Genomic DNA, 13,964 nt, shown 5'->3' on the forward strand with positions numbered 1-13,964 from the left:
CACTGCATAAAAAGTGCACTCTTTAAATATCACACACTAGTGCCTTGATTTGTAGTGATCTTGAGTGTGGGAAAGGACTGAGCATGACACCACCTATGCTGACTGAGAGTGTACAGTTAGGCCCATAATCAGTTATACCATAAGCAGATTAAGGTTTTACTAACATGTTGGTACCTCTTCTGACTAGAGGTAATATTCAAAACCAACACTGAATGCCCACGAGCTTTGATCCCTCAGGATGCACAGTATTAAAAACCAACATCATTCTGTAACGGATATCACCAAGTAGGCTCAGGAACACTTCTGAAAACCAATGTCAGTTAACAGTCTGTTGCCACATCTACAAGTGCAAGTTAAAACTGTACCAAACAAAGCCAAAGCCATATATCAGCAACACCCAGAAATACAGCCGGCTTCTCTGGGCCTGAGCTCATCTGAGATGGACTTGCAGCAAGAAGGTCCTGGGTTCAATTCATGGCTGGGGGTATTTCTGCATGGAGTTTGCATGTTCTCCCCATGCATGCGTGGGTTCTCTCCAGGTACTCCGGCTTCCTCCCACAGTCAAAAGACATGCCTGTTAGGTTAATTGGTCACTCTAAATTGCCCTTAGGTGTATGAATGAGTGTGTGCATGGTTGTTTGTGTGTTGCCCTGTGATGGACTGGTGACCTGTCCAGGGTGTACCCTGCCTCTCACCTGTAGAATGCTGGAGATAGGCACCAGCTCCCCCGTGACCCACTATGGAATAAGCGGTAGAAAATGACTGACTGTATTCTGGGGTTTTTTTACATTTTACACCACATTCCTACTTCATTAGGCCTATTATAATTCGAATGTTTATTATAATTATTATTCTGGGATTTTGGAGGTGTAAACATATTACAAAACTCACCAAATTGTGTCAGTCCTGGCATAAAATTAAGTAGTTTAAGGGCTCGACAGAGCCCCCTTGAAATTTACAAAAGGACCTTCCTCATTTAGCTTACTTTATTGTAGAGATATTAAATTTGGTGCAATTCTAGAAGTCCCCGAGGCCTACCTAAAACTCTTTTGCACTCACATTCTACAAAAAATAGGAAATTAGCAATCTTGGATTAAATTTGATCCCATTTTTGCCATTTCTAGTCTCTGTATTTGAACGAACTCCTAGAAAGTTTGATCGATTGGCTGGAAAATTTGTGAGTTTGCTCAGAAGGGATGGGGATCTAAAGTTATCAAAAGTTAAAATTGTGAGTGTTGAAGGAGCAGGCCAGACATCAAAGTTTGACTTCTCGCCAAAAAAATAAATTATTATAGCTCCTACAAGGAAAGTTGCAGACACAAAACCTTCTGGGAATGAACTACATCTGGTCGTGAACAATACTCAATGGTCAAATGCTGATATTATCGAAGCCCCACCCCTTGAGAACAGGAAGTGTAATATTTTCCCTTGGAAGGTCTATATTTGATCCCCTTCACCTAATCAACATGAAACTGTCCCCAGTGACAGATAACATGACTGTCGAAGTTGGTCTCCAGTACTAAGAGTTTTGGCTGGAGGGTGTGGCCGGGGTGAAGTCCAATGTTAAACCATGGCCATACCTTTGGCTCAATTTTCCACATTTTTCATTCCATCTGCACTAAATTCAATATGACTGATCATATCTCAGCTCCAAAAAGACTCGTACTTGTCGTCTACTGCTTTATCCGGGACCGGGTCGCGGGGGCAGCAGACTCAGCAGAGACGACCAAACGTCCCTCTCCCCAGACACCTCCTCCAGCTCCTCCAGGGGGAGCCCAAGGCGTTCCCAGGCCAGCCGAGAGACATAGTCCCTCCAGCGTGTCCTGGGCCGTCCCTGGACCTCCTCCCGGTGGGACGTGCCTGGAACCCCTCCCGAGGAAGGCGTCCAGGAGGCATCCGGTATAGATGCCCGAGCCACCTCAACTGGCTCCTCTCGATGTGGAGGAGCAGAGGCTCTACTCCGAGCCCCTCCCGGATGGCCGAGCTCCTCACCCTATCATTAAAGGGAGTGCCCGGCCACCCTACGGAGGAAGCTCATTTCAGCCGCTTGTATCCGGGATCTCGTTCTTTCGGTCATGACCCAAAGTTCATGGCCATAGGTGAGGGTAGGAACGTAGACCGACCGGTAAATTGAGAGCTTCGCTTTTCGGCTCAGCTCTCACTTCACCACAACGGACCGGCACAGCGCCCCCATTACTGTACCGCACCGATCCGTCTGTCAATCTCCCGCTCCATTCTGCCCTCACTCGTGAACAAGACCCCATGATACTTAAACTCCTCCACTTGAGGCAGGAGCTCCCCTCCAACCTGAATAGGACAGGCCACCCTTTTCCGGTTGAGAACCATGGCCTCGGACTTGGAGGAGCTGATTTTCATCCCTGCCGCTTCACACGTGGCTGCGAACCGCCCCTGTGCGTAGGGGCCCCCTCTAGCCAAGACCTACAGGTCATCTGCAAAAAGAAGAGACGAAATCCTCTGGTCCCCCAAACCAGACCCCCTCCGGCCCTTGGCTGCACCTAGAAATCCTGTCCATAAAAGTTATGAACAGGACCGGTGACAAAGGGCAGCCCTGCCGGAGTCCAACATGCACCGGGAACAGGTCCGACTTAGTGCCGGCAATGCGAACCAAACTCCTGCCCCGCTTGTACAGAGACCGGATGGCCCCTAATAAAGGGCCCCCCGACTCCATACTCTTGGAGCACAGGGCATCACGAAGGGCACAGTCAAATGCTTTCTCCAGGTCCACAAAACACATGTGGACCGGTTGGGAAAACTCCCATGAACTCTCGAGTACCCTGTAGAGGGTATAGAGCTGGTCCAGTGTTCCACGGCCGGGACGAAAACCACACTGCTCCTCCTGAAGCTGGGGTTCGACTATCGGCCGGACTCTCCTCTCCAATACCCTGGCGTAGGTCTTACCAGGGAGGCTGAGGAGTGTGATTCCCCTGTAGTTGGAACACACCCTCCGGTCACCCTTCTTATGTAGGGGGACCACCACCCCAGTCTGCCAGTCCAGAGGCACTGTCCCCGACCGCCACGCAATGTTGAAGAGGCGTGTCAACCATGACAGCCCCACAACATCCAGAAACTTGAAGTACTCAGGGCGGAACTCATCCAACCCCGAAGCCCTGCCCCCGCGGATCTTTTTAACCACCTCGGTGACTTCAGCCTGGGTGATGAAAGAGTCCAACCTCGAGTCCCAATCCTCTGTTTCCACCAGGGAATGCGTGATGGCAGGATTGAGGAGATCCTCGAAGTACTCCTTCCACCGCCCGATAATGTCCCCAGTCGGGGTCAGCAGCTCCCCACCCCCACTGTAAACAGTGTTGGCAAAGCACTGCTTCCCCCTCCTGAGGGGCCGGACGGTTTGCCAGAATTGCTTCAAGGCTAACCGGTAGTACTTCTCCATGGCCTCACCGAACTCCTCCCAGGTCCGAGTTCTTGCCTCTGCCACCGCCCGGGCCACGGCACACTTGCCTCCACGGTACCCGTCAGCCGCCTAAGGAGTCCCACAAGCCAACCACAGCCGATAGGACTCCTTCTTCAGCTTGACAGCATCCCTTACTGCCGGTGTCCACCACCGGGTTCGGGGATTGCCGCCGCGACAGGCACCTCAAACCTTACGGCCGCAGCTACGGGCGGCAGCATCGACAATAGATGGGGCGAACATGGTCCACTCGGACTCTATGTCTCCAACATCCCTCGGAATCTGGTCAAAGCTCTCCCAGAGGTGAGAGTTGAATACATCCCTGGCCAAGGGGTCCGCCAGACGTTCCCAGCAGACCCTCACTATGCGCTTGGGCCTGCCAAGTCTGTCCGGCTTTCTCCTCCGCCAGCGGATCCAACTCACCACCAGGTGGTGATCAGTGGACAGCTCAGCCCCTCTCTTCACCCGAGTGTCCAAAACATGCGGCCGAAGGTCTGATGATACGACAACAAAGTCGATCATTGACCTCCTGCCTAGGGTGTCCTGGTGCCAAGGGCACTGATGGACACCCTTATGTTTGAACATGGTGTTCATTATGGAGAATCCGTGACTAGCACAGAAGTCCAATAACAAAACACCGCTCGGATTCAGATCATGGAGGCCATTCCTCCCGATCACGCCTCTCCAGGTGTCACTGTCGTTTCCCACGTGGGCGTTGAAGTCCCCCAGCAGAATAATGGAGTCCCTGGGAGGGGCACTATCCAGCACCCCCGACAGGCATGCCAAGAAGGCCGGGTACTCCGCACTACCACTCGGCCCTTAAGCTGAAATGATAGTCAGTGACCTTTCCCCAACCCAAAGGCGCAGGGATGCGTGTAACGTGACTACATGTGTGAAAAAACTGCTTATTTTCATGTGTGTTTCAATAAAAGCAATGGCCCCAGTGAGAAGCTCCGAAGTCGTCTCGGTGTGTGTTGTGTTGTTACATGCGAGAGCTTCCCCTGGCCAGGTATTTGAATAACATACAGCTGTCTCCGTGTGATTTATTCTAATGTTTTGTGAATTCCTTCAGCTTACAGTGAATAAACGAACACGCAAGAAGACCCCTCGGGAGGGTTGCTTCAACAATTGGTGACCCCCGATGTGATTCTCAGCTGACTTAGGGAATTTGGACAAAGAGAGAGTGTGACAGATGAACCTCCTGACATCCAGGGCGCCCACATGTCATCAAAAGGTAGGCAGTGCCTATTGTATCAAACTCTGCCGATTGAATTTATGTATAGGCTAAATTATTTACCAGGGTGTCAGTGGTTCTGATTTGTTATTACTCTGTAAAACTGTTAGACTGTGCATTAACTGAATGTGTTAAAATGGAGTCAGATATGAAAAGCTGAAATGAGACCAGGGGTTGAAGGCCGCTTGGGTCAAAGGTAAAAAAAGGTTGAAGTCCTTTATTGCTGAGCGTGGCGTCTCCACTTATTAATTGACGGATTAATAAGATAAAGCCAGGTTTGAGTCCTATAGTTTGGCAAGCTATAAATTCATGAAAACTGAGGTTAAACGTCCTCACATAAAACAGAGTTAGAGGCTCTTCTAGGGGTTAGAATCCCCTAAGGCACATATGTCAAAGTCAAGGCCCGCGGGCCGAATTAATTATCTATGGCCCCCTGGATGATATTTAATTACTATTAGAACCGGCCCGCAGGCCACAGCTGCCCGCTGGCGTTTTGCACGCACCAACACTACATTCCCCACAATGCAACGGTAGTCTGCGAAGTCACTGTAGCGTGCACAAGCGGCTTCATTGTTCATCAGCAATCACAGCAGAGATCAACTTTCCTCAAAAATGGCTAAACGTAAGGTGGACACTGAGAACAGGGGGTTTCAAGCCAGGTGGGAGGCAGAGTACATGTTCACAGAGATAAAAGGGAAACCTGTGTGTCTTCTGTGTGGAGAAAGTTTAGCTGTAATGAAAGAATATAATCTAAGAAGGCACTATCAAACTTCTCAGAAACACACAGACAAAGACAAGAATATGGACACGGAACAAAGGCTACAGAAGGTGGAAGAATTAAAACGAGGCCTTAAGTCCAGGCAGGCTATGTTCACATATGCCAAATCACAAAGCGAGGCTGCTGTCAAGGCTAGCTTTATTGTGGCAAAAGAGGTCGCAAAATCAGCCCGGCCCTTTACAGGAGAGTTTATCAAAAACTGTATGCTTAAAGTTTGTGACGCAGTGTGCCCAGACAAAAGACAACTATTCTCAAATGTGAGCTTGAGCAGAAACACCGTTGCTGAACGTGTAGACCAGCTTTCCACCAATATAAAAGAACAACTTGTGAGTAAGGGAAAATATTTCATTGCATATTCTCTTGCTATGGATGAGAGCACGGACACATCTGACATTGCCCAGCTGTCAATTTTCGTCCGTGGAGTACACTCCAGCCTGACCATAACAGAAGAGTTTTTGGCATTACGTCCTATGCATGGCACAACTACAGGACAGGATTTGTATGAAGAGGTATCCAGATGTGTAAATGAGATGGGGCTGCCTTGGGAAAAACTTGTGGGATTAACCACAGACGGAGCACCCGCAATGTGTGGACACAGGAGTGGATTTGTGGCAAGGATGCGTGAGAGGATGCGGGAGGAAAACGTCACAGATGAGCTGACAGCTTATCACTGCATCATACACCAAGAGTCGTTGTGTGGCAAAGCCTTGAAAATGGAACATGTAATGAGCACCATAACGCGAGCAGTTAACATCATCAGAGCCTAAGGTTTAAATCACCGCCAGTTCAAGGCATTTCTGGGCGAGTTAGATACAGAGTATGGTGACTTACCGTATCACACAGAGGTGCGATGGCTAAGCCGGGGAAAGGTGCTGCAAAGATGTTTCGAGCTGCGTGAGGAGATCTGTCTGTTCATGGAAAGCAAGGGGAAAGACGCAACAGAGCTCCGAGATGAAACTTTCCTGTGTGAAATGGCGTTTCTCTGCGACATCACGAGCCATCTGAATGTGATGAATCTGCAGCTGCAGGGACGGGGACGTGTCATCTCTGAAATGTACAGTACAGTGAAGGCCTTTAAAACCAAGCTGAGTCTGTGGGAGACGCAGATGAGGAAAGAAAACTTGAACCACTTTTCCAGTTGCCAGACCATGAAAGAGAAGCTCTCTACCGCTGTGTTCCCAAGTGCACAGTTTGCTGATAAACTCAACATACTTGCCGCCGACTTCCAATGCCGATTTGCTGACTTTGAAGCCCAAAAAAGCAGGTTTGAACTGCTCAGCAATCCCTTTGCAGTCGATGTAGAAAGCGCACCACCAAATCTACAAATGGAGTTGATTGAGCTCCAGTGCAATGACAATTTTCTTATTTTACTATTTGAAAGCAATGATCAGTAAGATCATAGAGCAGCACAGTAATGCATTTTCAGTTTATAATGCATGCACTTTTATTTATGTATTTATCTTGAAATTAAGATACATACTTTGTTTTTCAAACCAATTACATTTTTTGCTGTTTTCCTGTTGAAAATGTTTTCCCTTGAGGTTACTGACAGAGCCATAACAAAATATTGCTTTATTCTTTTAATGTACAGAACATGCGATTTTTCTTTGAAGGAAGTTCGCTTTTGTCTGCCTGTTGAAAAATGGTTTCACTTGAAATTACTGACAGATCCATAAGAAAATATTGCTTTATTCATTTAATTATTAAATAATATACTCTGTGATAGGTCTTGGTTCAATAGGCTATGTGCAATCATTTCAATATGTTTTAATAAACATTGAACCAGTCTGGCCCTTGGCTTGTAACAAATTTGGTTTTTTTGGCCCTCAGTGTATTTGACTTTGACATCCCTGCCCTAAGGGGTTAGAGGCCCCATCTAGTGTTCACACGGCGGAATTACACAAGTCACGGAGAAGTGCAGTCGACTTTGAATATTTGAACACACATTCTGACTTAAAAATGCGGTTGGATTGTTAATTACTTAAGCGAAAATAAAATGCATTTGTTGTATATAGGGAGAAGTGGCTTGTAGTGGATTGTTTTTGCATATTTGTGCATATTTCCTGTGTGCGAGTGTCTGTCAGACTTGTGTTGAAATGAGGAAATACGAACTGGAAGGTGTTTGTGTGACTGAGCGAGAGGATCATTTGGGTTAAAATAACTGTCGAGTGCTAGGGATAAGTGTCTGTGTGGCGGATTATAGAATAAATGTGAATGTTAAGTGTTTTTGCTGATATTAAATGAGAGTGACTGTGACAAGCGCTTACTGACTGATTGTATGTATGAGTGTGTGTGGGTACAGCCAGCGGAGACCGGCTTTACCATTGCAGATGAATAAATGCACTGTATTGTTAACAAAGACAATATAGTGATAAGCAGATTTTGTGCGCATATTGTGAAGTTTATGGAAAATTATGTGAAGGGGGCCGAAGAAATATGTAAACGATGGAAAAATAAAATAAAATATGGATTTGAAAAACTTTAAAAACTTTTGAGAGTAATTGGTTTTGTTAAACACATTTTCCTTGGCAAAACAAACCTTTAATGGAAATATTGGGTTATTTTTGAAGGTAAGAAAGATTCTGATTGGACAGTGGTACCACACGTAAATTAAACTAATCTCATGTTCCCTAAAAGACTCTGCATAGAAAAGGCCTTCAGAACCGTGGAGTTATTTTCCACCACAGTACCAAGTTTTTTAAGCATGCTTTTTCTTTATTTTCACACAGATCTGTATTTTTGTTTTGTTTTTGGCTTTTTAGCATAATGTTGTCTGAAGCTTATCATGAACTGGGTTAGGAGCAAATATGATCAGATTATTGTCCAAGCAGAAATAATACACTAACAGGTCTGGGAATATTTAGCCACTCCTCTCTTCAATCTGCAGAAAGTTAACATCATTGTTCATTTTAGGAGAAGAAAAACAAATAAAGGCTCTCTCAACAATAAAGAGGATGGTCGGCTCAAACTCCAGTCTCCTTGTTTGATTTCTTAAGGTTTAAAGATTAAAAGAATACATAGGCGTACACAAAGTAATTTCAGATTACTAAATCATAAAATATTGGAACATTTATCAGCATTTGGATTATTAAAGAGGGGTTATTGTAATAATTTTCTCCCCAACTCTCAAAATTTAAATAGCCAAATTAAGGAAAATTATGTGTCTTCCCTTTAAAACACTATGTGGAAAGAAGTCCAGTTTAGAGTCAAGCTTCTTATCTTAATTTCTGATTAAATCAAACACTGCAGTTTTTGTTTTGTTTGGGTAGACCATAAAAATGTCAATGCCTGCTTAAAATAGTTCTTTGCATTTAACCTGAGCAGAGAAATTCTTGAATGGAGCTGCGATCAAATTGAGCCAAACAAAAAGAGAATTATAACTATAACTCTCAGGATTGTAGTTATTATTATTACAGTTACAGTACAAAGAATTGGCAAAAGGTTTCAGCATCAGTGAATTTGGATTCATTTAAGAGAAAACTGTTGCTGTGCTTCTAAATAGTTTGTGCACTCATCTTAAAAAAGAATCCTGAAGATTGTCATAACAAAATTGATCAATTACAGCATTAAAAGATATGGCTGAGAAAACATATTCTGAAAAGAGATTGTTAAAAATCTCTTTTAATTCTTGAAGCTTCAAATTTGGCCATTTGTCTGTCTTTGATGTTTTGTTTGTTTTGTTGGAATGAATATTTGTTTATATGTTGCATGAAACAATAATCCATGTTTAGAATAATGTTTCTAAATCCTAGATTGATTAAAACTTTGAGTTTTCAGGAAAGTTATGAAGCAGCTTGTTTCTGAGGTAGGTGCATGTTAACAGCTTTGCAGTTTAAGGTTAATTAAGATGGGTTGGAATGTAGAAACTGTGGGTCCCGCCCATAAGCTGTCCATCATAGGTTAGTTCTGCCTGACTCCGCCCACCTACCAGGTTGGTTCATGCCTTTGCTGTCATGGTAACGCTCAGCACCTCCCTTCCTGAGTTCTAACATTGTTTAAAAGACAATAGAATCAAAATGCTTGTAGTGATTGTTGCCTTGAAAACATGTTTTTTGTATAATGATTAAGGAAGTAGCATAACTTTTAGATTTAGGGGTTTTACTATTAAAAGGTTAATGAAATAGTTTAAACTGGTTTGAAGAATTAGTTTTGCATACAGAATCATTGGTGATTTATTAGATTTAAAGTTTTCCCTGGTGCTCTTAAGCTAACTGACAGTTCAAGACATGCCAATACTTTTTTGAGTGGTAATACTTTTCTGAGTGGTAATTGTTATACTACCAACAATACCATGATAAAATGCAAAAGATTCATTTTACAGGGAAATCATTCCATATTTGGCTCAGATTGTGTGCATTCTTGATTTTCCTCTTTGAGAGAAGTTAGTTTTCAGCTCTGTGAGGCGACCTTGACAAAGAGATACAGCTGCCTAAAAACAAAGATAACACTTCTGCACAAAAGGCAGAAGCCTATCTCTGCTGAGAGATGGGGATTGTAACTCTGCCCTGCATGTGTCGGGCTTAAGGTCCGCGGGCCAAAATTGGACCCCAGAAATTTAGTGATTCTCTAGAAGTAGAGCCTTTAATAAGGTTATTGTGTGCTTGAATGTTATCTTGTCAATCAATAAATAGTTTTGTCTACATTCTGCCACAATCTGCCTTTTGAAAATGTTTTGAATCGTACTCTTTATGTCTAAAAACAAAAAAGAAAAATTGGCTAAAGTCTGCAGACACAAAATGAACCTGGATTGAAGCTCTAACTATGTTTATTTAATCTGAGATCCTCTCCAAATGCAACAGTATATGTCAGTCTACATGAGATACTAACAACTTCACCTACTGGTATAATATAAAGATCTGATTGAATATGTGAAACAAACAATGATGAAAGTTTTTCAACAGGTGATGCTCATCCAGGAGGAAGACAGTGTTCCTAGGAAATGCAGCTCATTCATTAACAATCAATTTTTCTCCTATAGGTGGATGTTTTGCTGACTAATCATAGGCTGGATCTATGAAACATTATGAGCCCAGACCAAATGACCAAGGTTCTGACTGACTTATGAACCTCACTGACCTGACAATGATAACATGACACCCAACAAACAATACCTTTAAGGTGGACCCCACTAAAACCACCTTATTGATTCTTGGTGAATAAAAAAAAAAAAGAATTGAAGCGTTTAAAACAAACCTAGTGGAAACACAAGGGGTTACGAGGAAACGATGTGCATTTTCAGAATAATAGAAGTCAAATTATGTTCAACTTTTTGCAAAAAAAAAAAAAATTACTCTGACAGAGAAATAAGTAAGTAGTGTGTGAATGTGTGTGAATGGGAATGACCGATTTCATTGTAATGCATCTTTGAGGGACCTTAAAAGCGCTAATAAAGGTCTGATGTTCTGATGATTATTGCCAAACTTATATCTTAATAAGGTTTCCAGAATCTTTTCCGAAAAATCATATAAAGATAGCAAAGGTTCTACCTGTATTAAAATATTGATAACCATAAGAAAGTTCATAGACCCGTCTTCAATTTCTCACAATTCTTTTACAAACAGGGTATTTAAACTTTCATGTGGCCAAATGTCTGTGCTTGACTTTATGTTTTTGTGAAATAAATGTCTGTTTTATGTTATGTAAAAATTAGAGTCCTCAACAGTACCATAATAATATTAGGTCAGTTCTCTATGGTAAAACAAAAAGATTTTAACAGACGTTTAGACTTTTTCCAGTCAGGTTCAAAATGATCGAATTACACTCAAACTTAACATAAGATGAAATGAACCTTAGCAGAATTACTGGACTGGACTGAAATAGAGAAAACTTGAGTTAGTTGAAACAAACTTTAGTTACTTGAACTAAATACAAAGCTGACTGAAACTGTATGTTGTATCTATAAAACTGGGTAAGATAAAGTAAGATTATAAGATATAATATGCCCTTCATTTTCTGTGTACATCAGTGAGTGAGTTTTTATTATTTTTAATAAGAACTAAACCAAGCACTATTTAAAATAATAGCAACTACCAAAAATAGTGATTTCATTTTTAAATGTAATAAGGACAGCGGCTACAGTGACACATGGGGAAGACCCATGTGTCAAAGGGGGAATATGTCACATCTGGTAAAGCATTAATCCTACACTATAAATTTTTCTGACTATGCAAAGAATTTTTGCAGATCATGCATAATTTGTTGCAAACACGGGGGAAGAAATATTGCCTAGTGGTAATAGATTAACCTAGTTACACATTTCTTCCCCACATGGTATCCCACAGATTATAAGGTCAGATAATGGAACTCATTTTGTAAATAAAATAATAGAACTAAGTTCTAAAGCATTAGGGGTTCAGTTAAAGATTAAGGAAAACAATAGCTCAGGAGGCAGAGAAAAAGAAAAGAGGAGAAAGAGCAGCTACAGAATCAGCTCCTTAAATTGCAGCTGCAAGAGGCCAAAGAGAAAATTAAATAAGAAAAAAGTGATATATCTGAAAATGTAATGTTAGCTGCAGCTCTACATGTTCCTCCAGCAGCGCACAACCCTATGTCTATGACTGATCAGTGGCAAGCAGGGGGGTACTCCCTCTTGCACCCTATACATTTTAATAATTACAGGTACAGTGTCCCCGGTCGTGGAGGCGGATGGCATGTTGGTGGTCGGCTGGTCTGGTGTATGGTCTGGAACACCCAGAGGAAGGGGTGGAGCCAGCGGGGCACTGGGAGATGTGTGCTACAACTATGCAGCGTGGGCACAGCAGATCCCACGTTGCCTGCAAAGGTGGGAGAGAACTGTCGGAATTTTTGAGTGGACACTGGAGCTACTTATTCCACCATAACACAGCAACTTCCTAAACCACTGCTCTCTACCAAGACTGTTTCTGTGATGGGCTTCTCAGGGGCTGCATAAATTCTTCCTGTTCAGATTGGGACTCAAAGAGTAACTCATCCTTTTGTGTGTTCACTCAGTACACCTGCTAATTTGCTGGGCAGAGACGTATTAGTGAAGCTGGGAGCTTCAGTGTTGTGTGGTACTGATGGGTTAATGATAACTTTTCCAGATGGTTCCTCTTTGGCATGTGGACAAATGCTTCAGCATGGACAATATTTTTACAGCCAGTTGCAGAGGCATATGCTGACACCTACTGGACACTGTTGACCGAACCTCCAAGCAGCATCTTCTCGGTGTATCAGCTGTGGAAACCCTGGATTCAAAGTCTCTGCCCCTGCACCTCTCCGCCTGACCCGCCCCATGTCACTCTGTTCTATGACCGTTGTCATGGTACCAGATTTGTTTAATGAAACAGTAGAAGGTAGGACATGGTTTATTTCATCCAAAAATGTTTATGTGGCTCTTGAGGGTGTGGCTGCAACAGTTGATTTAACACCTGACCAAGCAGAATAGTATTTACTGTCAGATGAAGCTGTTCCTCATGATTCTCTTTCTTTGCATCCTGAGTATCAAGCTAAGGAATTGAGAGGAGTGGTAAAGCACTCTCTGGCAGCTGGGGACTGGCAGGACACCTCAGACACCAACTTAATTTTGGTTACAGAGTTCTCAAAACAGGTTCCAGAGAAACCAACCGAGGGACCTCAGCCAACCACGTCCGAAGCTGAGTGGATCCTGCTGAAGGTGATCAAAAGGAAGTGGTCAGAGCCCAGGTGGACGGGTCCATTCCAGGTCACAGAAAGAACCTCACATGCGGTGAGGGTCAAGGGCAAAGGAGACACGTGGTATCTTTGGAGCCAATGTGCAGCAGCAGAGGCACCACAGAGATCGCTGCCAGAGGTCCAGCAGAACCTGAGGGACAACACCAGCACACCAGAAGATCTTTCTCACCCAATTCAAGGGGCAGAATAATCCCCTAGGGTGAGAAAGCGTTCATTTACACCTAAAGGTTAGTCTACACCTTAGGTGCACCGTTAAATCAGTGGTCCCACCAAATAGGGGCAGAATAATCCCCTGGTGACACCACTCCAGGTCAGTCTACACCTGTGAGTGAAGACCAGGACATCACACAGAAGAGGCGGATGTGACTGAGTTTTCCTCTCTTTCACTGATGGTCGTAGCTGCTCTCCCACCGAGAACTGAACTGAACACTCTGAACTTTAAAAAAAAATAATAATAATAAAAACGTCTTTTGTGTTTCACCATATTGTTAATCCTCATCTGCCTTTGCAGGTACCTTCAAAACGAATGGGAGGTGAAAATCTAGGACCCAGGCCCCTTAAGGGTTGGGTCATGGTAGGTATAGGTGTTTTAGAATTCTTCATTGTTACATTGATTTTTGGATTGTTCTTTGAACTGCCTTTCCAAGCATGCTCCAGTCATCCAGACAATAAAGTATCAATACGCAGCGCTCCACCCATTGCCAACAAAACCAGGGTTGGCCCTTTTACCCCTCTACGGAGAAATTGCACATACACTTGCTTTAACTTCACTTCCAAAACCCCGCAGGTGAATGTTGGGGAAATTCCTCGCGATTGGTGCTACTCCACTGTGTCAGGCTCAGTGATAGGTCCTT

At 43.6% G+C, this 13,964-nt stretch overlaps 1 pseudogene; it reads left to right on the top strand.

Moving 5' to 3' along the window:
- Positions 1 to 5,273: 5,273 nt before the first annotated feature.
- Positions 5,274 to 6,833, top strand: LOC124877573 (annotated as a pseudogene).
- The last annotated feature ends 7,131 nt before the right edge of the window (positions 6,834 to 13,964 follow it).

This window comes from Girardinichthys multiradiatus, chromosome 12 (genome assembly GCF_021462225.1).
Source record: "Girardinichthys multiradiatus isolate DD_20200921_A chromosome 12, DD_fGirMul_XY1, whole genome shotgun sequence".
In the NCBI taxonomy this organism is placed as follows: Eukaryota; Metazoa; Chordata; class Actinopteri; order Cyprinodontiformes; family Goodeidae; genus Girardinichthys; species Girardinichthys multiradiatus.